This window comes from Neofelis nebulosa, chromosome X (assembly GCF_028018385.1).
Source record: "Neofelis nebulosa isolate mNeoNeb1 chromosome X, mNeoNeb1.pri, whole genome shotgun sequence".
NCBI classification, from domain to species: Eukaryota; Metazoa; Chordata; class Mammalia; order Carnivora; family Felidae; genus Neofelis; species Neofelis nebulosa.
Window position 1 is genome coordinate 118,260,606 of NC_080800.1, and position 24,038 is coordinate 118,284,643.

The 24,038-nt window shown below is 41.1% G+C and overlaps 1 long non-coding RNA gene across 2 annotated transcripts in view; it reads left to right on the plus strand.

The window, feature by feature from the left end:
- Positions 1-24,038, plus strand: part of LOC131501971 (uncharacterized) — a 355,252-nt gene that overhangs the window by 1,543 nt on the left and 329,671 nt on the right. For both annotated transcript variants that reach the window (XR_009256932.1, XR_009256933.1), the window contains exon 2: positions 13,846-14,005. This is a non-coding gene — a long non-coding RNA (uncharacterized LOC131501971). The remainder of the gene's footprint in view (positions 1-13,845; positions 14,006-24,038) is intronic.

Here is a 24,038-nt window from a genome sequence, read left to right on the forward strand (position 1 = left end):
CCTTGCTGTTTTTGTAAGCAAAACCAGGCTCTCTCTTTACTTTGTCTCGGTGGGGATAAACTGGCTGTAGGTAAATAGAGCTAAGTTATAAATGGCAGGGATTTCCCTAGCCAATTCTTTGGCACACTTCAGGTAATGCTGCAGGGCCCATTTCTTTGGGACCTAGGTCCTGCCTAATCCACTTATTCAAATTCCAGTGGCTCTAGCCACAATAGGGTATAGCCAGTACCCAGAAATGCTTGTACTTAAAAATGAAAAACTCTTTAAACTAAAGCTAGCAATAGCTTTGAAACCAGAGTTTGGCTGTCTGCCTGAACTCCTACAGTTAAACATTTACCATAATTGGTGGATGTTTAAAGGCCTCAAATCTAGGCAAAAAATCCGATGAGCAAAGGAGTTATTGCATTATTTGTGGACACCGTCCCATTTTCGATATTATCTCTAGTATCTGTTCATATATAAGTTCAGATTTTTTCATTCTTGTCATTTCATGAGGCTGCCTTCGGGTTATATTCATGCGACTGTTTGCTCGGTGCAGCCTGTCATGTATATACAGATGCATGTACGGTATTTAAATGAATATTTAAGTAGATATGTGTATGTAGGCATATTTCTTATGGCCTTGGTAAATACTGCATCTTTCATAAAGAATCCTTTCTCTGTTAATAATCAATCCCCACTCCTCATTGCCCTTACAACTTTCGTCTTCTTCTCTTTTAAAAACCTAGAGGCAGAAATTGAGTGGGCAGCAATGGCAAATTTTGCTATATATTCCATGTGAAATCCATTATGAAAAAGCATTACTTAGGGAAACACTAAAGGATCTGTCCATAACAACACATGCACTTATTCAGCTCCTCTTAGTGGGGTGAAATTTGTTTCCTCCTTAGGTAAACAGCTGCAGTATGTTGAAAAATCCCTCTACTGTTGTACATTTCAACAAAACAGATCCTGCTAATTAAGAACTCACATTTGCATTATATTGTGTAATGCAATTTGAAAGTGGTAATGGATACCAAAACAAGTTGGCATTTATTCTAGATGCAAAGGATTCGGGAAGCTACAATATATTTTATCGGGATAGAGGAATTGTTTGTCCTTTACTATAAATGTTAACAAGATTCAATAGAATGAGCAAAAAATTTTTACCTGAAAATATAATGCACATTCCAAGGACTGTGATAGCTGAAAAGGCCAGATTTGGACAGTAAATATCAGACGATTTAAATGCCTACCTTTGTTCAACTTTAGAAACTGTTCTGAGAGTTGACTGTACTTGACTGCAATAACGGTGAAACGTTCTTTTTCGTATGGGTATGGAGGCAGAAATCTGAAAACAAGTACGGCTACAATGTGAATAAACTACAATGAATAATACTGCTAAAAACTTATCGGTGATTAAAATCCAAGTCATGAGAATGAATGCTTTGATACAGAATATTTTGCTGCTTAAAAATGACCAAGTGGATACTCCTAAAGATAACAGAAGTAACAGCTTCCATGCCTTCTGTTTCTTTAGCTTTCAAAGTAATTTAAAAACCCAACCCTTTAGTCCTGCCGTCTCTCTTGCAGCGCCTAGAAGGACACGTGATATCCATATAGAACAATAGTAAACTAAAGGAAGTTGCTAGCTTAAAAAGGGGAAGTAAATATATAAATAAATAAAAGCGTTAAGAAAACTCCAGCACTATTTATGGCAATGGAAAGAAACACAAAGTTGATGTTCTTCCTAAAATACACGAATGCAAATATTGTGAGACAGATTTTGCAATAGCCTCACGGTTTTTCTACAAATGTACAAGTGAAGCCATAGGACCACACCGACGTGCAAATAAACAACTGCACCAAGGCATGTCACCAACCTCCTGGAGAGCCTTCATTCCCGAGGCACTTTTAGTCAGTCAAACCCTACCAATCGCAAGTGAATAAAACGCGAACGGAACTCTGGCCCTCATCAGGGGTCTCTCACTCTCATATTCCTCATTTGCCCTGCCTTGCTGGTTTTGTTTTGTTTTGTTTTGTTTTTTAAATTTCCGTAAGTAATCTCTACACCCAACGTGGGGCTCAGACTCACAACCCTGAGAGCTAATATGTTAACGTATCTTCTGGGAAGAGACATTTCTAAGATCAAATAAGTTTAGAAGACCTTTGCTTCCATAAAGCTAAGCGGTATTTTTGTTACAGTTTATTTTTCAGAAAGAGAGCGTGCGCGGGGTAGGGGCAGAGAGAGGGGGGGACAGAGGACCTGAAAGGGGCTCTGCCCTGACAGCAGAGAGCCCTATGTGGGGCTCGAACTCAGGAGCTGAGCTGTGAGGTCAGGACCTGAGCCCAAGTGGCTGCTCAACCGGCTGAGCCACCCAGGTGTTCCAAAGCTAAACAGGTTTTTAAACTTTGGGATTTTCCCGCAAATTCGGTTATGTTAAAAATGAATTCTGACTTACGAGGGGGAAAGGGATATAGCACGTAGTCTTTCCCAATGGACACCTTTTTTTTTTTTTTTTTTTTTTTGGTATCATATACACTTTGAGAAACCTTGTACTAATTGCTCACTTTTGCAAATTTTGTGGAAATCGGTAGCTTTCAGATCATAATCTAATCCATACCATAGTAGCTTCTATCTACTGAGTGCCTCTTCTTAGCCATATTGCCTCCAAACGTTATTTCATTCGGTTCTCTGAACAATACTACAAGGGAGAGATTCTTCTTTAAAAGTCAAGGTTCAGGGAAATTAGTGATTTGCCCAAGGTCACAAGGTAGTCAGCGACAGTCAAGATTTGACCTCACGTCCTTGAGGTTTTCCAGGTACTCCATAGGTCCTTGTCCACAAAGGAATCAAGGCACTGGTAATTTTGGAAGCATAATAGATTTTCCCCCCAAAGATGAACACTTGGGACATAAATGTTTGCAAGTGGTAAAGTACTGATACTCAACCTTTGGTTAAACCAGTAAAGGACATGGAAAACAGTTCACATCAATTATATATGACAGGGTCTCTTAAATCAGCTGGTTTCCCCCTTTGCCAATGGTGGGCTTCTTCCATTCATCTTGCTCTTTCGACTCTCATCCTTGACTTGATTCTGAACGCGTGATATGTCTCAGTTGTCTCTTACTAGAGACAGTTGCCTTTGCTGCTGCTAAATGGAGCCATGCAAAGTGGTAGTGTTCACCTGTAAACTTATTCCGTCATCCAGTAGGGCACCGAGGAATTGGAGAAGGTGAGATTAGTTGATTAATTGATTAGATCATACCCAGCCAACCCGATATTCCATTTTTCCGGGGTACTTCTTTATATTACAGCAGGTAACGTGTTTTTTTTTTTATCCCCCAGAATCTAAGGTGTCAGCTATTAATGTATTAAAGTCTGAGTACTCCAGGCATTGGCTGATTTTTCACAAATTATTTCTGGAGGATTAATAAAGAAGAGTATGTTGTTTCAGAGGCTCTTTGTAATTTTGGCTCCTAACGAGTACCCGTTCACACAGCTCACTCATACCACCTATATTCTCTAGACTCACATTTTTCTAAGCCGATGCTGATATAATAGCATGTGTTTTGTTTCCTCATTCTCTTTCTGAGCATTCTCTAACTTGAAAAAAATGTCATCTTTCTCACTCTCTGTCAAAGATTAGAGCCCGGAAACAAGCTCCATTGCCCTCGGACAACTCAAAGATAATAAAGATCGTGAAATAAAAAATAGGAAGTTAATAGCCAAACAATCTATTGTGAGAATTACTCCCATGGGCTGTACAAGTTCCAAAACACCAACCAAAGCTTTGTCAGAAAGACAGAAAGGGGATGAGAATCCTTCCATTTTTACCGTGCTCAATTCTATCTGAGGAGCCAGAGTCCTATCCCCAGCCAGCAAACCTTTTTTTTTTTTTTTTTTTGCAAAAATATTGAGGGTCTTTTTTGTCCCATGCTTTTATAAGAGTATCATTTTTCCCGAGAAATTTAAACTTAAAACTTTCCTTCAAAATTGTTCTTGTTTCCAGCCCCACATCTTTTGTTGTAGAGATTCCCTTTGGACAGTTCAAAACGTGGGTCAAAATCAGGGACATAAAGCAAGGCTGAAAAGGCATAATCTGAAGATATGAGTTATGGTGTGACTGTATCCCGATTACTATATCAAAAATACAATTTATCTCTTTCTGAAGCTCCAAGGGTGAGTCAGAGGAAAGCAGGACATCTGTATAAGCCAGTGTCATGGATCTGTGATTGACTATCTTCTTTTTCAGTTCAAAATTGGAGCTCTATTTCCCTGATCTGACTCAAATTGAGTAATGTCTACTCACATAAGGTCTTCATGAGAAAACTGGCCTCAGTCTTGTGCCAGGGGATCACAGTATAGGAACAACTGTCATCACAGAGGATCCCCTGTATAGCTGTTGTATGTGCATAGCATTGTTGTTAATCACAGAATTTTGGTGTTTAAAGGGACCTTAAAATTCTTATGGTTGAACCACTTCCAGTCAAAGCTGAAATATTCATCGATAAACACCCAATGCTGGAATAGACTCAATGATGGGGAGCTCACGGAGAGTAGAAGCTCCAGTGAATCACCTAGAAAATTAATTATGGAATTTTTGAAATCTTTACTGATGTGTAAATGTGAAAGAAACATAAAATTAGACATATGAGGATTTTACAGAATACGAAATTTGGAACCAGAAGGACTTGGGGTGAGATTCTTGGTAAACCATTTAATAGCTCTATGATTTAGGGCAGTTAACTTTTTAAAAAATGTTTATTTATTTTTGAGAGAGAGAGAGAGAGAGGAGAGAGAGAGGAGAGAGAGAGGAGAGAGAGAGGGAGGGAGGGAGAGGCAGAGAAAGTGAGAGAGAGAATCCCAAGCAGGCTCCATGCCATCAGCACAGAGCATGAGGAGGGGCTCGGACTCATGAACCATGAGATCATGACCTGAGCCAAAACCGAGTTGGATGCTTAATGGACTGAGCCCTCCAGGCACCCCACAGTTAACATTTCTGAGTCTTCATTGCCTCCTCTGTGAAATGGGTATATGACAAACTCAATCTCCCTGAGTTTTATGAGGATTAACTAAGATAATGTTTACAAAACACCTAGAAGGGTGCCTTTCTGGCACAGATAATTATTACTTCCTTTTACTCATAAGTCAAAGAAACTTCGAGATATTAAAAAAAATGCAGGGGCGCCTGGGTGGCGCAGTCGGTTAAGCGTCCGACTTCAGCCAGGTCACGATCTCACGGTCCGTGAGTTCGAGCCCCGCGTCGGGTTCTGGGCTGACGGCTCGGAGCCCGGAGCCTGTTTCCGATTCTGTGTCTCCCTCTCTGTCTGCCCCTCCCCCGTTCATGCTCTGTCTCTCTCTGTCCCAAAAATAAATAAAAAACGTTGAAAAAAAAAATTAAAAAAAAAATGCAGATTGTATATGCATTTTCTTTTTTTTAATTTTTTTAAAAAATTTTTTTTAACGTTTATTTATTTTTGAGACAGAGAGAGACAGAGCATGAACAGGGGAGGGTCAGAGAGAGAGGGAGACACAGAATCCGAAACAGGCTCCGGGCTCCGAGCTGTCAGCACCGAGCCCGACGCGGGGCTCGAACTCACGCGGGGCTCGAACTCACGCGGGGCTCGAACTCACGGACCGTGAGATCATGACCTGAGCCCAAGTCGGCCGCTCAACCGACTGAGCCACCCAGGCGCCCCTGTATGTGCATTTTCTACCTAAGTCTCTATAAGGATGATGAGTAGAAGAGGATGATGGGATTATTTGCTTGTTTTGCTTACTTTTAATTCTTTCAAAAGCCAGGAACCATTAGGTTAAAATGAATCCATGGGTGCTTATACTTCCTGGTATCTTTTAGTTACTTTTCTATTGTCATCAAGTATCCGGTTTTTAACCACTCATTTCAATGACAACCTCTACAGAGCTGAGCATGACGAACACCATCATTGTTTTTAAAAGAGTCTTGCTTTTGTTAGATGAGATTCCAGTCTAGAATTTCATCTTCCGCACTCCAGAGCCACAAGAAGTGGGAAATACCATTGTTCCAGTGAGGTTCCTCGTAATGGCCCAGGAGAGAATATTAAAAATATATTTTCCCGAATCCTGTTACTGAATATCTTTTCGGGAAAACAGAGAGGGAGAAAGAAAAAGGGGGAAAAGGAACCACAGTATATGCGGCTGTTATTCGTACAATGTCATCTGTAGCATTATTTGTACCATATGTGCAAAAAAAGTCCAAGTGACTTAGGGGCACTAACTTTACCATTTTATCTGCAGAAAACATCTATTTTTAGAAACTTAGTGATTTAAAGAACTAGCATTCTTCTATCCATAAGATTATTTTGTCATGAGAGTGGCATGTGTTGTGTTTAGAGAAAAGAAATTCAGATCTGACAGGATGTGATGCAATTATATCTAAGATCACAATCGAAGGATAAATTATGTATAAATTAATTCAATCCCCATCATCCAATAACTATTCAGACAGATACTACAGCCACGTATCTGCACTATCGCTAATTGACCTTTCTCAGGATACTCATTGTTGGAAATGTTGAACTCTAACTCATATTATCTGGATTCTGTTTGTATTTCCCCGTGGTAAAATATTCTAATGTAAAAAAAAAAAATGTTCAATGCATGACCTCCAACTTTTGCACTGAGTAAAAGTTCTTGGGCATTTTACTTCTTATAGCTGAAGCTACTCAATAAAATTTCATTTTTATTATCTTTATGGATGAAAGAATATCCAGAAAACCAAATCTATAGGATCCAAGTACTCAGGGCAATGAGAAAAAGAGTACAAACGGACCGTATAATGATGACTCCTCTCATTTCTCTGCTTGCGTTTCCAGAGATGTGAGTTTCCTGAACCTTGAAGGGAGAGGAGGCTCACCGATAGACACTCTCACTTCTCCTTGAGAATCTGTCCTGGGTGACAAGTAGCAGGGCTTGCCTGTGTTGGAGTAGCGGCCCGGGGAGCCTGGTCTTCCATTCCTACCCCTCTGTGGCCACTTAAAGAGGGTTTCTGGTCAAAAGTGTAGGACATGTCATTCTCCGGTTTAAAATTTGGTGAATGGTCAGACTTGCGTTGGTCATTTGGCCAGTTGTGTCGTGCAAACCCAGAGACCTGTACCGATGGGTTGAATCTCTCTAAGCGCTAACATTTCAACCTGAAATTAAACAGATTGACCAAAGCTTCCATTTTGTTAATACGTGTGTGTAAAAAGTTGAAGGATTTTATAAAAGAGAGATTTCTAAAAGATGTCCTGCAAATAAAAGAAGTTGAATTTGGTGAACATATTGGAAACTACAAGGAAATAATTTCATACGTTAATTCCATAGTAACAAAGGACTGGCAAGAACTGGAAAGTGGATTTTAGCTCCAAAGGTAAATATTTTGGGGTCTCTTTTTCAGCTCATTATTAAATATTATTATATAAGATGTCTTCAATCCATTAGAGACTCTGCTTTTATCATTTATTGAGACTAGTGGCAAAAACAGATTGGCCTAGAGGGGAAGAATGGATGAAGAGAAACTAGCATAGCTATGCATATAACATATAAATTACACATGACCCTCAGGTAGGTTTTTTCCTCATTCAAATCATTACCCACTTCAAGTAATTCCGTTCTTTTTAACCATGCATTTTCCCCTCTTTCCCACTGACTGTGAAACACTTACCCTCAGAGCTTTTCTGGAAAAAGGCAGGCTTAACCTTCAGGGTTCCTAGAGAGCCACTTTTCATCTAATACCGCACAGACAAACTCTCCAAAATTAAAACAAACCAACACCACTCCCTCTTCCCATCCCCATCCCAATTGTTGACTTGGTAGCTGCACATTGAAAGGGTCAAAATGTATATTGAAAAATGAATTAACATATTTTACTCAATCTGTCCTGGGAATAGAACACTGCCTTTCCTTTCAGATTCCAAGAACTCTGTGAATTCAGGAACATATGAAGTTAAGATATGAGATAGCCCGACTGCAAGTAATCTGCTCAACCGTAAAGTTTAGTTCATTTTAAATCCTTATTGACTATCTGTTACACATCGAGGCTCTGAATACCAAGGTGAAAGGCACTGCCTCTGTCCTCCCAGATCTCTTAGTTTAGCGATAAAGCAGATGAGACCACATTGTAATAAATAATATTCTCGAATGTATTGAAGGGAAATGCCCTTGAACCACCAAATGCTCATTTTTAAACTTTACCAAAGTTCTCACTTTCATTAGCACTGAAATCCTATAGTTGAAGGCAGTCGTGGTAGGCTTCCATGGCGCATATTCAAGGGAATTAAGAAAATCGGAACATTGCCTTCCATCCAATGGCAAGGTCAACAACTTGTATGTCCTTCTGGAGATGACATAGTCCAAAACCTTGGTATTCCTCCAGAATACAGAGTCAAATTTACGGTGTGCCAGACATATTTGGAGAGGACATTAACAGGAAATGTTCTATAAAATAAGAAATTAAATCATTTGGAAGGGCCAGAAATTGAAACACCCAATATAACCAAAAGAAACAAAATGAAAGAAGACACCAAAACAATAGAATCTTTTCAAATTTGATGTCCAAACCGTGAAAGCTGCAAGAAGAATGACACCCAAAAGAAGAGAAGCTCATGTTGTTTGGCTTCTCAAGTGGAACAGAGAACACAATATAACTGTCATCTCTACTTAATATATAGAGAGAGGGACTGATCAGGACACAACCACCAAAAAACCCCCAACTTCTTCTTGGGAAATAAGAGGTGCTGGAAATAATATCCTAAATATAAGCATGTCTGGTTTTACGTTATTACTCTTAGTATTATTTTTTACCGATATGCACAAATTGCCACAATATTTCAATATTCCAATGGGTCATTTGAAAAACATTTCAAGAAAGAGAAGAATCTTACTGAAATTGTTTTACCAAGGCTGAAAAGTGGGTTCGTTTATATTTTTGGACCATTTTAGTAGGTCAAAACACATTGTAACTTGACTTTAAAAAAAAATACTTATTTTTGAGAGAGAGAGAAATAGGGCAGGGGAGGGGCAGGAATTTTTTGAGAGATAGAGAGAGAAATAGAGCAGGGGAGGGGCAAGGAGAACGAGGATCCGAAGCAGGCTCCACGCTGACAGCGGAGTCAGACGCAGGGCTTGAACTCACAAACTATTGAGATCATCACCTGAGCCAAAGTCAGAGGATTAACCAACTGAGCCACCCAGGAGCCTCATGTGAATTTGCTTCTTAGAGAGCTGTTTAGCCTTGGGACTCCTACAGCAATCTGACAGTGATGCCTCCTAACTGTTGTTTATGGATGTCACGGGGCTTTACACCTTTCTTCTTTCGTTTTTGTTTTTGGTTTGCTCTGACTCTCTTTTCTAACGTGGTATTTAATCTGTGCTTTTGCTCAGTCCACCCCCGATAAAGAATTCTTGAGGGGATATTGCATTTGGATTTGAGCAGAGATTCATTAGAACTCTGAGAGTCAGGATTACTGAAGAGCCATCAGTCTTCTCCTTTCCGATGCTCCCTCTTCCAGAAAAGAAGGAAGATAGAAGGAAAGCCAGAAAGGCAGCCATTGGCATCTTACCCTGAAATCCTGTTTTGCTATTCAATCTACTTGAGGTTTAAGTTTTTCTTCATGAAATCATTTGGGAAGAAAAACAACACATTTCCCTGCTGTTCTGCTGTATTATTATTTGACTGATTTTCAGTTTATTAGTCATTCATCTGGATTGGTGCCTGTGTATTTTCCCAAAGGTTTAATATGGAAAATTATTTCTCTGGCCATATTAAACCTTAGCCAAAACTTATATCTTTTTTCATAGCTAAGAAGCTTCACAAATACTTTCTTATCAATGCTCCTAATACTCTTGTAGATCATAATAAAATACACTGCAATAACACAGTTTACAATATAAGAAACAGACTAAAGCAAACTTGATTAAGGTGACATTGATTGATAAGTCAGGAGCTAGGAAAGAACAAAAATAAACAAACAAACAAAAAATCCTGGGTGTCCTGGTTCTCTCAGTCTGATGCGCTGTGATGTTCTTCTGTGACTCTGTAAGGCAGGTAACTGTAATACTGTCATCATGGACGAACAGAAGAAGGGTCTTGGGATGCTGAGAGCAGGTGGCTTTGGAATCAGCTGCTACTGTCAGGGTCAAGAGCGGTCGTTGGGCACTGCTGACAGGTTCAGCGATCCTACGTCCCTTGTATCTCCTCCCAACTTGCAGTCTCTGTCGGGCAGAATTCAACCCCTTGGTGAAACTTAAGAGGGTGCCAGCTAGCAAAGGAGAAATGGAATTCGCAGAGTCCCAGGGCCAGGGTCAGAGAGCGTGTGCATTTGGACCACCCACTCTTGGGTGGATACTTAGTATCCACATCCATCCTTCTACACCTGTTTACCTTCCATACGACAACACTCTATGCTTTCTGTCCTTCCTCAAATGAAGTTGCTTCTTCCTATCGTCAGTGCAAAGTTCCAACAGTCATGTTGTCCATCTCTGGCTGCCATTCAATACTCTTCTCATTGCACCTAAACATGATATAATCTAAAGACTAATTGTAATTAATTTCCAGCACCCATCCTTATATAAAACAACAAGGGGAGAAGAGGAGAGGGCGAAAAATTGTGTGTGTGAATCTATGTACAATTGTTACTACGCAATATATATCTGTGTGTGCGTTTATACACACACACACAACAAGCAAGGTTGTTATGAAAGCTGCTACAGTTTTTTTCTTTCATGAGGCTGTAAATAATATAAGTACTTTCTACACCACCCCTTCCAGGTTTCCTTTGCTCTAAGTCAGGACTCAACTAGGTGTTCCTTCCCTGACACGGTGTCCCAAACCTTCGCTCTTGAAAACTCTGAATTCTTAGTCCTGTCCCTCTCCTTTTTTAAAAACATTAGTTTTCCATTAAGCTTTTCTTTCTTTTTAATGTTTATTTATTTTTGAGAGAGGGAGAGAAAGAGAGAGACAGAGACAGAATCTGAAGCGGGCTCTGCACTGACAGCAGAGAGCCCGACAAAGGGCTCAAACTCACGAACCGAGAGATCATGACCTGAGCTGAAGTCAGACGCTTAACTGAGCCATGCAGCCGCCCCTCCATCCATCTTTTCTATTGGTCATGAAAGTCTTTTTTTTTTATTTTATTTTTTATTTTTTAAATTTTTTTTTTCAACATTTTTAATTTATTTTTGGGACAGAGAGAGACAGAGCATGAACGGGGGAGGGGCAGAGAGAGAGGGAGACACAGAATCGGAAACAGGCTCCAGGCTCCGAGCCATCGGCCCAGAGCCTGACGCGGGGCTCGAACTCACGGACCGCGAGATCGTGACCTGGCTGAAGTCGGACGCTTAACCGACTGCGCCACCCAGGCGCCCCTGGTCATGAAAGTCTTAAGAGACAGCATGGTAGTACTGGGAAGGCAGGTCCAAACATAAGGCTTTCTACTTACGTTGTGTTACGGCAATCAAAATTATCCTCGGTAATCAGGATTAATCTTCTGCAAGGGAGAAGGTGTAAGTGTCAGGTGACTTTCACTGGCGTGTCGTTCAATAGTATCAGCTAATGAAATCACGGCTGTTTTTGATCCAGCGTTCCAGATCTCCCGGCCTGTTACGGCCACAGGAGGCAACATGAACTGTATCCTGGAGACTAGTAGCACACGTTGTCCTGGGCACCCTGGTGAAAGATGTGGGTAGCTCAGCAGATTGGTGTTGCTTAGACTTTTTTTTGGTAAAGACTGAAAATAATTGTAGTGATTTCCAAGACTACATTCACCTCTCATTTGTGATAATAAGACACTAAGACTATGTCTAGTTGATTACAGGACAGCAGGTAGATTTGACAATTAAATAATGGGTCGGTTTAGGGAAAGCCACACTGGCTTTCCACAAGTTCAATACCTTTGGCCCATGCAGGCTGTCTGAACCTTCCTCTTTTTTCCCTTACAGAGGCTTCACGCACTACGTTGCGTTTCTCTCATCTCTTTTGTGTGTGCCGTCCCCTGTAGCCCACGAAGGTCCTCGTCACGATAAGACTAGCTGCAGAAGAGGACTTAGCAGTTTCTCTCCTTTTTGTCCCCTTGACTATCCTTCTTAATTAAAGTGCTTTCCTGTTAATTACTAGAGAGAAAAGATTGACGTAAATCGAAGTACCATCGCTTCAATTCGTTTAATCATTTTTGAACACTTGCTTCGTGCCAGGCACTATGCTAAACACTAGGATTTTAGCAGTAGAACCAAACAGTCCAGGCCCTCATGGAGATTACAGCTTTGGGAAATCACATGATGGTGGTTAGATAGATCTCAGATATCTTTCAGCTATTATCGTCATTGTCCCTGTTCTGTAATTTCTTGCTCTCCTGCAAGATTACGATACTGTCTATGTAAATCACCACCACCCAGTTTGATATTAAAAGATCATTTGAAATCAGAACTGTCTCAAAAGAATTGTAACCTATTGTCGTTGGCTGTCGGGCTTAACTGCTTAGACTCCAGTCCACAGTGGTAGATTCAGGTTTGCGCCATCATTATACTTGGGGAGTTTGGTTGTAATTTTGAGTTTGTGGAAATTTCTCTGTCTTTCCAGGATCATTTTCGTAATCTCAGAGTATGTCCCTGTCTGCCACCTAAAGTTTGCTTTTATGATCTCCTTGCTTAAGGCAAGTGGCTTCCTGCCTGCCTACGTTTCTTTCATCTCTCTGGGAAGTCTCCAAATCCAAGAAGTCTTACTCTCTTTCCTGTTTCTGGCCTCTACACTAAATGAATAATTTTTTCCTAAAAAAACACTAGGTAACCATATTTTAAGACTGGTTCTGTATTCAAGCAAACTGCGACTTCTTTCGCTTCTTGTTCTAGGTTAATGGACCTTCATCCGTTGTCTTGATCTCTCTATGCCTCTTGTGCATTAATTATCATCGAACTTGCTTTGTATCAGGCACCGTTTTAGGTGTTTTTGTCTGATGTGTAATTCTACCTTATCCTCATGACAACCTGATGAAGAAGGTGATTCCACTAGCTCCATTTTATGGAAGAGGGAACTGAGGTCCAGAGAAGGTGAGATGAGCTGCTCTAGGTGATCCTAGTGGCTGGTGTATTTTTGTTTTCAAGGTCTTGCTCCTTCCATCTTGTGAGATAACCCACAGCTGTAGTATATGGATTCTTTGTACAATAGGCTTCGTTCGTGACACGCGGTGCTTGTAATAAAGAAGGCGATCATTTTGTTCTGTTCTCTGTTGGACGTGCCACTCTGACTACTGTATTTCCCGAGGGATATTACAACCAGAAAATATCCGGGAGGGAACCTTTAAGTTGGGAAAGCACATCAGATGAGAAGCCACTGAGGAGACGGACGGTGTCTCACCTGTAAATCTGGAAGGGTAGTTGTCTAGAGTCATTTGGAGGCATATCTTATAGGAAAGGGATTCAATTTCTGTACATTTACAGAGGGGAGAACTATTCACCGTAAAGGCGTGCCAGAGAGAAGAATGTGTTTGAACTCACGTTAAGGTAGACTCTTAGGATTCGAATCGTCCCCAGATGGAATGAATGGGCTGCAGCATCAGAGTTAGTTACCTGTTTGTTGCAGGCTTCAGTCGGCTGAGACATCACTTTTGGGGAACATTGAAGAAGAGATCCAGTATTGAATTAGTCATGTCTAATGAAATGCACTGATATATGATAAATACCTAGCATATGGGCACACAACAAATGCACCGTTCATGCCCACTCTTTCCAGAAGGCAGATTGACAGTTCTCGTCTTTACTCACTGCCTGAACCTTTCCTTACCCTTTGACCAAACCTAACCACTTCTTACCTTTTTCTTTTGTTTTGTTTTGTTTTTCTGCATCTCTAGGTAGTTGCCTCTGTTGCTCCCTTTGCCTGGAAGCCTTACCTAGTCCCATCCATGCCTTTGGAAATCACGCGAAAATGCTTTGAGCTGGATCCCAAATGTCATCACCTCAACGAAAGCCTTTCCCTGAGCTGTTTAACCGACCGTGCTTCCTCAAAACAGTGTAAGTAGTCACTACCTTTTAGAGTCGATCGTACCTAAGTCTTTCCCCCATCAACTCGTAGACTTCTCATGGGACCGTTGTCTTAATCCGTGTTTGTATTTGTCTCCTCCTCTTCTCCACGCCCGGCAGCATGTAGGTTATATATCCCAGCACCAGGCGCAGTCTGGGTGCTCAGTGCATGTTGGGTGAATGGAATGGAATGATAGGTCATCGGGTTAAAAGGTTAATACGTAAAGATGTGGACCTGACTCAGCGGTAACTGGTCAGAAGTCCTAAGACTGAGCCTCATTCGGGATGAGCAGCTGATAGACATTTGGGGACCTTTCTCTGGAAAATCCATCTCAAGGTACACACATAAAGGTCCAGTAAAAGAACTTGGAAAAATAAAGAAAAACAAGTCTGAGCCAGTTTAGGTTTTTACACCCAAACTGCTCACACCTAGAGGCAAGGGCTTGTTTGTCTTCACTTGGATTTCTTTGCCAGTGGCTGTGACCTGCAGGGAGTTTTTCTCTTCTTCCCTTTGCCTCTCAGTGAATAATTACAGCTTCCGTGCTCTGTACTAAATCAAGGTATCTCAGAAGAGCAGGCTAAACCACTGTTTCCTAGATAACTTCTAATACTTATCAGTGAATTATGGTGATGACAGCATCAGAATTTTAAATGATTTTTGTAGCCCCTCAAAATACATCCCATTGTGGTTCCATGCAAATTATCGTAGAAGGTTTCTGGTGGTAAATTCAAAGTAGTTGAATCATCTTTTCTTTAAGTAATTTTTAATCAGCCAACATTATACAATCTTGCATGCAATTAAAAATGTCATAGATGGTGGCTGAGGAATCTTTATGTTTCAGCAATTTAAAAATCTATGTCTGGCTTTGAGTTTTTTTGTTAAATCCCAGCGCTTTTGTTTTTCATCTGTTTCGAGCTTATGATAGGCATCTAGGCAAGACCAGTTGTGGAGATTAGCAACTGTTGTAGGTAGAGTTAAGCCCACAAATTACTACTGCGTATTCATTTGTATTTACTTTCATTTAGGCGTGTAAAATCACAACTTAATTTAGCAAAGGTTTTTTGTTTTTGTTTTTTTGCAATAATCAGTTCTACCACGAAGCACAAAATACTCTTTTTTCGTATTTGCAACAGATCTCATTTCATTCTTTATTCTCTGTCTCTATTTTCCCTTGTCCAGGCTTTTTTTTACATTAAATGTTTTTGGCCACCCTAGCCCACTAAACACCCCCGAAGTTCCACAATTTCTGCTGAGTTTACCCAGATTGCTCATGGAAGAGCCAACCTTTCACTCTTCCAGCCCTGTGGGGTCATACGGCTTCTTCACATGCTTCACAATCCACCTACTCATGTAGTTTTCTCAAATGCTATTGGACGGTGTTTTCTTTGTGATCATTCTTCTCTGGACACGTCTTGGTTTGATGATTTGATTCCATGTTTGGGTTTTTAATTCTTTTTTTTATTGTCTGATAAAGGTTGCGAGGTTCCAAGAAACCATCTGCGTGATTCACTTTGCATAAGGCCGTGCAAAATTAGGCTCCCAATAATTTTTAATGATGAATGCTCCCTTTTAAAAGGCAAACAAGAACTGTGGTTCTTTCAATTTAATATCGATTGCTGGCTAGGTTTGCTTCATTGTGCTGTAAGGGATTTGACTGGATTAGTATTTGTCCTGTTATGACTTGTTATGATGTGTTTCCAGAAAGGAGAAGAAAGGGAAAGGAAAATGTCTTCACAGGTTTCTTGCATTGTTTGTTCTGTGGCTGACTCGACATTAGGAAGCTTGCTTCCACTTTAGTCTATAACCGTATCCTAGACCAAAGATGTATACGGTCAGGTCAAAGAACGTGTTATCGTTGAGTACGCTCAGATGTTAGCGAAAGCTGTGTTCCAAGCGTATCGCACTGTGTACACTAAGGTCATGACCGCTCACACCAACAGCGACTGTTATCGGGCACTTAGAAAAGAGTGCACATCACATAGCTCGTCAATGTACTCAGATGGTTAAAATAAACCCAACGCCTCGGTCTTGGTATGTTGTGATAGTCCACGCCAAGAAGGTAAACAAAGTTTATAAAAAGTTCCTTTTCACGTGTTCTGTGTGAAATCTGCTGGCACCTTCAATTTTGACTAACTATTTAAATACAGCTTCCTCTATCACAGCTGGTTGCCTGTGAATGAGAAATATTTAAATACACTGCTAAATTTTCTAAATGGAATTTTTAGAAATTCCACATTATGCATCTGGATATGCAATTTCAGCTAAATCATAATACAGCATAGTAGTAATATATTTCTTACTTTTGGTAATCACTTTATTAGCTAATTAGTATTAAAACAGACTGCCAGAAGACCTAATATGATTTCTTAACTGCTGCTTCGTGTTAAAGAGTAAAACTGCTACCACTGGTAATTCACTGGGAGATTTTTAAATGTTCTTGTCACAGTAATAATAATTATAAATGAGTTGAAGTTAGATTCTTATATTCCTACAGCATGGCGGTGGGATGGGCCTCACAACCTTTTCGAGAGAAATGAATGACTATAATATTTAACCACCCTAACCAGTTACCTGGGATGAATTTGACGAGCCTAGGACAGCTAGGAAATTCTCCAGCAAGATCAATAGGTCCAATAGTATAAAGAGGCCACATTTTTAACTTAATTTTTTATCTCTGTCTACTTCCTACTGCCTTTAGCACAGTTCATTGCCCATAACAGGTAGTCAGATAAGGTTTGCTGAATGAGCGAATGGGTCTCTAGGGGTCCGAGATCCGTCCAGAGCGGGGGTAGGGTACATAGATGCTAAGTGTGTACGTACCTTTTTCTCTATCCCCTGGGAAACACGAACGTTTGGGCGGCTTGCATACATTTTACGTAAGTCAGAGGTCAAGTCAGCTGTGTATCGAGTGGGCACCCTGCCCTTAAAAAGGTACATTTGGCTAAAGTGACAAAAAACATAGAGGGTTCGAAAAATGAGTTTTCTATTTCTATATGCAGATACTTGTAATGAGAACATTCATGCTGGAAATCTTTCACATATAGCTTCCAGAAACAAATTTTGAAAACGTTCACCATCGGCTTGATACAGGACTCCTCAGTCATCTTGCAGCTACATGGGTGTCCCAGTGTCTTTTTCCCCCGAAAGCTATCCGGTAACCTTTGGTAGAGGGCTCACAGATGTGGGTTTTAATCACGGCCCTTCATTTTACTTGCTGTGTGGCCTTGGCCACGCAGCTACACGTAATCTCTTTGGGGTTCAACAGCTTCACATATGAAATAGGGCAATAATATCATCCATGCCACAGGCTTATGGCGATCATTAAGTGAAGTCACATAGGTAAAGCACCTCTCACGTTATCATTGTCCAACGCATGCCAGTTTCCTGGCGCCCGCTTACCACAAAACGTCTGCACGCGCGGCTGTGAGAGTCTCTCACTCAAGCCCATGAACCTTTATCTCAGTAGCATTGTTTTGTTTTCCAAAATCACTTTAAAATCTATGTACGTGCTTCAAAACCTGATGCAGTTCTGTTGTTCAGAATCGCTTCGTTGGTTTTTAAAGATTAAAGTTTTTTTAAGAGGTGAAAGTCGTGTATATTTCAAGCGCACAACCCGATGATTGGCTATCCATATACACAGCGAAATGATTGCCACAGTCAAGCCAATGAACATGTCTCCTCACGTAGTTGGCATTATTGTGTTTGTGATGAGGGCACCCGAAATCTACTTTCCTAGCAAATTTCCAATATTCAGTGTAGTGTTATTAACTGTAGTCACCATGCTGCACACCAGATCTACAGACGTATTCCTCCTACGTAACTGCAACATTGTACCCTTTGGGAAGTATCTCCCTATTTCCCCCACCCCTTCACCCCTGGTCACCGCCATTTTTTTTTTTTTTTTTTTTTAGAGAATCTCTTTCTTGTTAGTCGGTATACTATTTGCCAGCCGGTGATCTCACCACCCAAAAGGAAGCATTATCACAACTTGTTTACTTTTGTTCACACATCATCACGTTTACATGGCGGGTCTATTTTATTAAGCTCCTCAAACGTAACAGAACAGCCAGGGAGCACTCAACTAAGTTTTTAGATAAAATGGATGTCATTTCCGCTATTCATGGCTTGGTCTCATAAGGCACAACAAATGGAACTTGCAAAGTGTCTTGATCGCATCTGGAAATCATTGCATCGCTGCGTTCCGCAGATGCATCCTCTCAAGTAACCTCAAGGCATTTATCAATGAACGCGATGGAAGAATAAGGCTCAATCGGCCTTCGGACCCTGCTGCAGGCACATGCAGCAGATTTGACTGAGTTCTGAGGAAGGGGCCAACGTTTACTCAGTTCAGGGGACCATACATTTGAAGACTGCACTGCGTAGTACAGTGACTCTCTCGGATATTATATTTGGTAGGGGCCAACTTTGTGACGCTCTCAGACAGGGAGAGTGTCCAGTTGCCTTAGGGCCAAAGCCAGGGGGATGAGGCATAATCCCCATGAAGAAAGCTTCAGTGGGTTAGAGACTGGTTTGTTAGTTAGTGAGAGATTAGCGATTGCCTAGGGGCATAGAAGATAAGGCACAAGGCCAGCTCCTGGAGAAGGAACTGGGTGGCTAATCAGAATAAAAGGCACACGTAGAAAATAAAACGGGACAGTGCTCCTAGGGTACAAGCCACTGTAGGGAAATCCCATGGCTACAAATGGGACGATTAACTATGAATGATCAGTGCTAGAGATCTTTTTGAAACGAGAGGTGAATCTGCTCTGGTCAGGGTAGGTGTCCAAGTGAGGGATGTGGGTGAAGGAACACTTACTGCAACACATCAAAACGTAGGTATTTATGTCATATTGTTCTGGGCCCCTTGCTGGAATAGAAAAAAAATCCAAAAATTCATATGGAATCTCAAGGGACCTTGAATTGCCGACCGATCTCGAAAAAGAACAAAGTTGGAGGCCTCACACGTCCTGATTTTAAAACATATTACAAAGCTAAGACAATCAAAGCGGTGTGGTGCTAAAATAAAGACAGACGCGTAGATCAGTGGAATAAAAACCCTAAAAATAAACTCTCACATATATAATAAAATTATCTCCAACGAGGGTACTAAGACCACACAACTGGGAAAAGAACAGTCTCTTCAACAAACGGTGTGGGGAACACTGGATATCCACACACACCAAAGAGCGAAGGTGGACCCTTACCTTACACCACGTACAAAAATTAACTCGCAATGAATTAAAGAGCTAAACTAAACATAAGACCGAAATCTCTAACACTCCTAGAAGACAACAGAGGGGAAAATCTCCATGGCACTGGTGTTGGAATAGTTTCTTGGGTATGATACCAAGAGCATAAGTGACAAAAGCAGAAACAGATAAAGGAGACTTCATTGGACTTAAAAACTTCTGCACATTAACGGAAACAACAGAGTGGAAAGGCAACCTATGGAATGACAGAAGATAGTGTATCTGATAAGTGGTTTATATCCAGAATATATAAAGAACTCCCACAATCCAACAAGGAAAAACAAGTAACCTGATTTTAGAAATGAGCAAAGGACCTGAATGGGAATTTCTCCAAAGAAAACATACACATGACCAACAAGCGTATGAAAATATGGCCAACATCACAATCATGAGAGAAAGGCAAATCAAAACCACGGTGAGATATTACCTCACACCCATTAGGATGGCCACTATGGAAAAACCAGGAAATAACGAGTGCCGGCAAGGATGTGGAGAAAACGGAACCTTGTACGTTGCTGGTGGGAATGTACAATGGTGTCGCCACAATGAAAATAGTATGGGGGTCCCTTAAAAAGTTAGAAATAGAGTTATCGTATGATCTAGCAATCCCACATCTGGATATATATCCAAAGAATTGAAATCAAGATCTCAAATAGATATTTGTACACCCATTTCACTGCAGTATTCACAACATCTGAGAGATAGAAGCAGTCCAAATGTCCATTGTCTGGTGAATGGATGAAGAAAAGGAATATACATGCAACGGAATATTATCAGCCTTTAAAAAGGAATGAAATCCTGGAACGGCTGGGTGACTCAGTCGGTTAAGTGTCCGACTTCGGCTCAGGTCATGATCTCATGGTTCGTGGGTTCAAGGCCCGCGTCGGGCTCTGTGCTGACAGCTCAGAGATTGGTGCCTGCTTCGGATTCTGGGTCTCCCTCTCTCTCTGCCCCTTCCCCACTCATGCTCTGTCTCTCCCTCTCTCTCAAAAACAAACAAACAAACAAACAAACAAACAAACAAACAAAAAAAGGGAAGGCAATCCTGTCATATGCTACAACATGAATGAACCTTGGGGACATTTTGATGAATGAAATAAACCAGTTGCAAGAAGACAAATACTATATGATTCCACTTATACGAGCTATCCAGACTGGTCAAAACCTTGGAAACAGAAAATAGAATGGTTGGTTGTCAGGGGCTGGGGGAAGAGAAAACGAAGAATTGTTTGACGGGTTCATTGTTCCAAGCCTCTGTGGCTGCGGTTATGACTATAGCAAACAAAATGGATAGTAAAGCCTCAAAAAAAGAAGGGCTTGCATATGTGCTCTGTGTGAACCAGGTTGCTTCACGCTATCCAAAGGTCACACAGCCAGTTAGCTGTGAGCTGGAAGCCAGACCTGATTATGGATCCAAAGGGTTTTCCTCTGGAGTTTCTCTCTCCCACCTTACCCTCTGCTAGCGTGGCACCTGGCACACAGGGACTCCTCTAGTAAAAATTCTGGAAGAAATGAATGCCTCCCACATGACCTAATCACTTCCCTCCTTTGTTAGCTGAGGGAAAAGAAAATATTTTCCTCGGTCTTCTGGAAAGGTACCAGACCAAGCAATTCTGTATGTAAATAATATGGCCGCTGCTTAATAAGGTGCACCTGACATAATGGCACTAAAATATCTCAAAAGACAAAATTCTGGAAAGAGATGAAAAAATAACTAAAATGGAGTGTCGTCATTACATGTCTCCATTGGAGACAGCCTCCAGCGAATGTGCAGTTTTGAACCTGTGGGATTCCCTACGGTGCGTGCCTTGCCCCCAAATACATGTTTGCTACTGATTTAGAAGCACATTCAACGTGATAATTTTGGAACCTTTGGCTTTCCTCAGAGTAGTTCCAAAATCTATTATGTTACATATTTCTTTCAGCCACCAGGTGGCATGTGCTTTGTTGCTGAAATATACAATTAAAATGGATAATAAAAATGTATCCTGAAGAGAGAAATTATAGCAAGGCTTACATATCTAACAAAAAATAATGATAGTGGACTTACCATGAATTCAATCAGCAAAAACCTACATGCTACTCAATCTGACAGTCATGAGCATGCTACCTGGAGACCTGAGGAACTTTAGCGTAGACCTTTGTCCTCGCAAAGAGCTCACAAATAAAATTTTAACTGATTTCAAATAGCTGAGCATAATTATCTGAAATTATACTTTCTTCACTTAAGGCATTGATTTCGTTAGTGACCTGGTCTTGTAAGACGGAGGTAAAAAAAAAAAAAAATCTATTTTCTCAATTCTATTATGATTTGTGACCCTGCTTATCCATGATAAAACCTCACACCAGTACAAATAAAGGCAAAGATATGCTTCACGTGAAGAAAACTGCCCAGTATTAAGACAAAAAATAGAAGGCAATTACTCATTTTATTTTCAAAAGCCATTCTACACAAGGATTCACAGCAGCGTTGCCCAAAAGAGAGAATTTTTAAATTTAACTCCTCATCCGACATCACGAGGAAGGGAAAGAGGCCAACCAGGGGCTTACGAAGTTGTACCAGCCCTCTGGGGCTGGACGAGCCTTTGGGAATGTGGCAAGATACAATCAACCGTTTTTTCCCCCTCTCGATAGTTTGTTTTTCTTTCTACCTCCAATCCCAAATGCAAGTAGCTAAACCTTTTTGTATTCACCATTCAGGAGAGCCATCTGCCAAGGCACAAAGCAGGGGAAATGGTTTTCTTAGTCTTGGTTTCCAAAATCTTATACTCCTAAAGAATGGCTGTGACTACTGACATAGGAACAAAAAAAAAAAAAAAAAAAAAAAAAGATACACGAGCGAAAAATAGCATTGTATGAGCAAGGGAGCTGAGGAAATAGGTTTTTCTCAGAGGCTAAAATAGATCTCCATGGGTAGAGAGGAGTGAGGCATTTGCAGCTCCCAGCGAAGGATGTCGATACTCCGCTTCCCAGGTAGAGAGCTCTGGGGAGGTGCCACACTCCAAAGAGAATGAATGGTTTGGAGTATGTTTAGACACAAGGCGCCTTAGAGACAGCTTCACACACGGGGATTTGTCCGCCTCAAAGTAGCGGGGAGACAGTGGAAAGGGTCCTGTGTGCTAAGGGAAAACAGTCCTTTTCCATGACATAAAATATTTTCTAAAATGGGCAGACAGTTGGGTCAATGAGCATGCACAGAACTTACTATAAGGGAGTCTGAGAAGTGCCCAGGTAGAGGCTAGCACAGGATATTGCCAAAGCACGTGAAGGAACAAGGGAGCTACGTAACACCCCCAGACAGAAATAAGCCTCACCTAGATAGGCTTTTATTGTCTGTAGTCGTCAGTACTCGTGGGTGGGCGTGTTCACGTAGCTTGGTGCTCTTCGGTACCCGATTTATTCTTGGACGTAACCAGGAGGGTCTCCTCAACCCAGGTAGCTATTCGTAACACCACTCAAGGGGGTCTTGAACTTGAGGCTTCATGAGAACGAGAATGCCTGTTGGGACTGTGCCCACACTCTGGAATTAGAATCTCATGTCTACATAATTATGTATAATAAACTCTGCAGGGACTGCAGAGGACTCTGATCCTGTTTCCAGAATGGCGGGGAGAAGAGCTCTCATCCTTTCTAAATTGATTCTTCTGGCCCATGAATCCCGGTTTGTGTTGGAATATCTATATCTTATTTGGGCTACCTTAATTACTGATCTCGGACGGTTCTTAATCTTTGCTCACCAACACCAGGGATGGCTGGCTACCTAATGGCATGGGTCTTCATGTCTCTGACCTGAATACCTCGGGATTGGTGGCCCTTTTCTTTGAAAGCTACAATAGTAGAAAGAGCTAACATTTGTTGGGTATGAACTATGTGTGACAATCTCTTCTAGGCATTATACGTGTATTACTTATTTTAGTACTCATCGCACACAACGTGTGGTTCTCTTACATGAAGAGTCTCCCTTAATTTCAACCGAAACTGGAAACAGATCCCTGATTTTGCTGTCGTGGCATTTCGTAGTCAACACCATTAAAAACTCCCGCAAGCAAGCATGGGTTCAGGACTTGACTGTGTACCCACTTCACGTTCAACATCATGGAGATGATACCAGGATTAGCTATTCCTGGAGGAGTAAGAGAAGGCTTCATAAGTAAAGTTACGCTTCAGCTTTGACTTATAAGGTGACTAGCAATTTGATGTGAGGGGTAGGGATGAGAATAGCCCACCAGAGGGAGCGGTATGTATAAAGAAAGATCTCTAGAACGGGAGTGCTTGGCTTATTTTAGGAATGGCAAAAATTTGGTTCATCGTGTATAGTGAAGGGGATGTGCAGAGGCATGCACCTGAAATCCATACCCCCTGGGGCTGATGAACCAAAGCAAACCACTCAGCTAGTGAGCAAGCCTAGGCGGCTGTCCAGCCTCTCCACGCCCCACTGGTGGTTCCCTACTCACTGTTACTTAACATAATAGCTCCCAAAGAGTGGTAAAAATAAAGTTTCTTTACGGAAAAGAAAAAGGCTGGAAAAGAAAGTCAAATGCTAGAGCTGTTGAGGGAAATGTAGGATCCAGTCAAGTCAAGTTCCTTAGTCCAAAAACAGAAATTGTGAGCAAACATAATTAATGGTATGTAGAATTTAGTAGCCGTTTGAACTTATGGCATAAATAGGCCCAGTAAATGCTCAAGATGGGAACAAGAAAAAGTAATTCAAAGAACTACTCCTCGGCACCCCATTAACAATTCAGTGAAAAATTTAAAAATGGCATTTAACTTC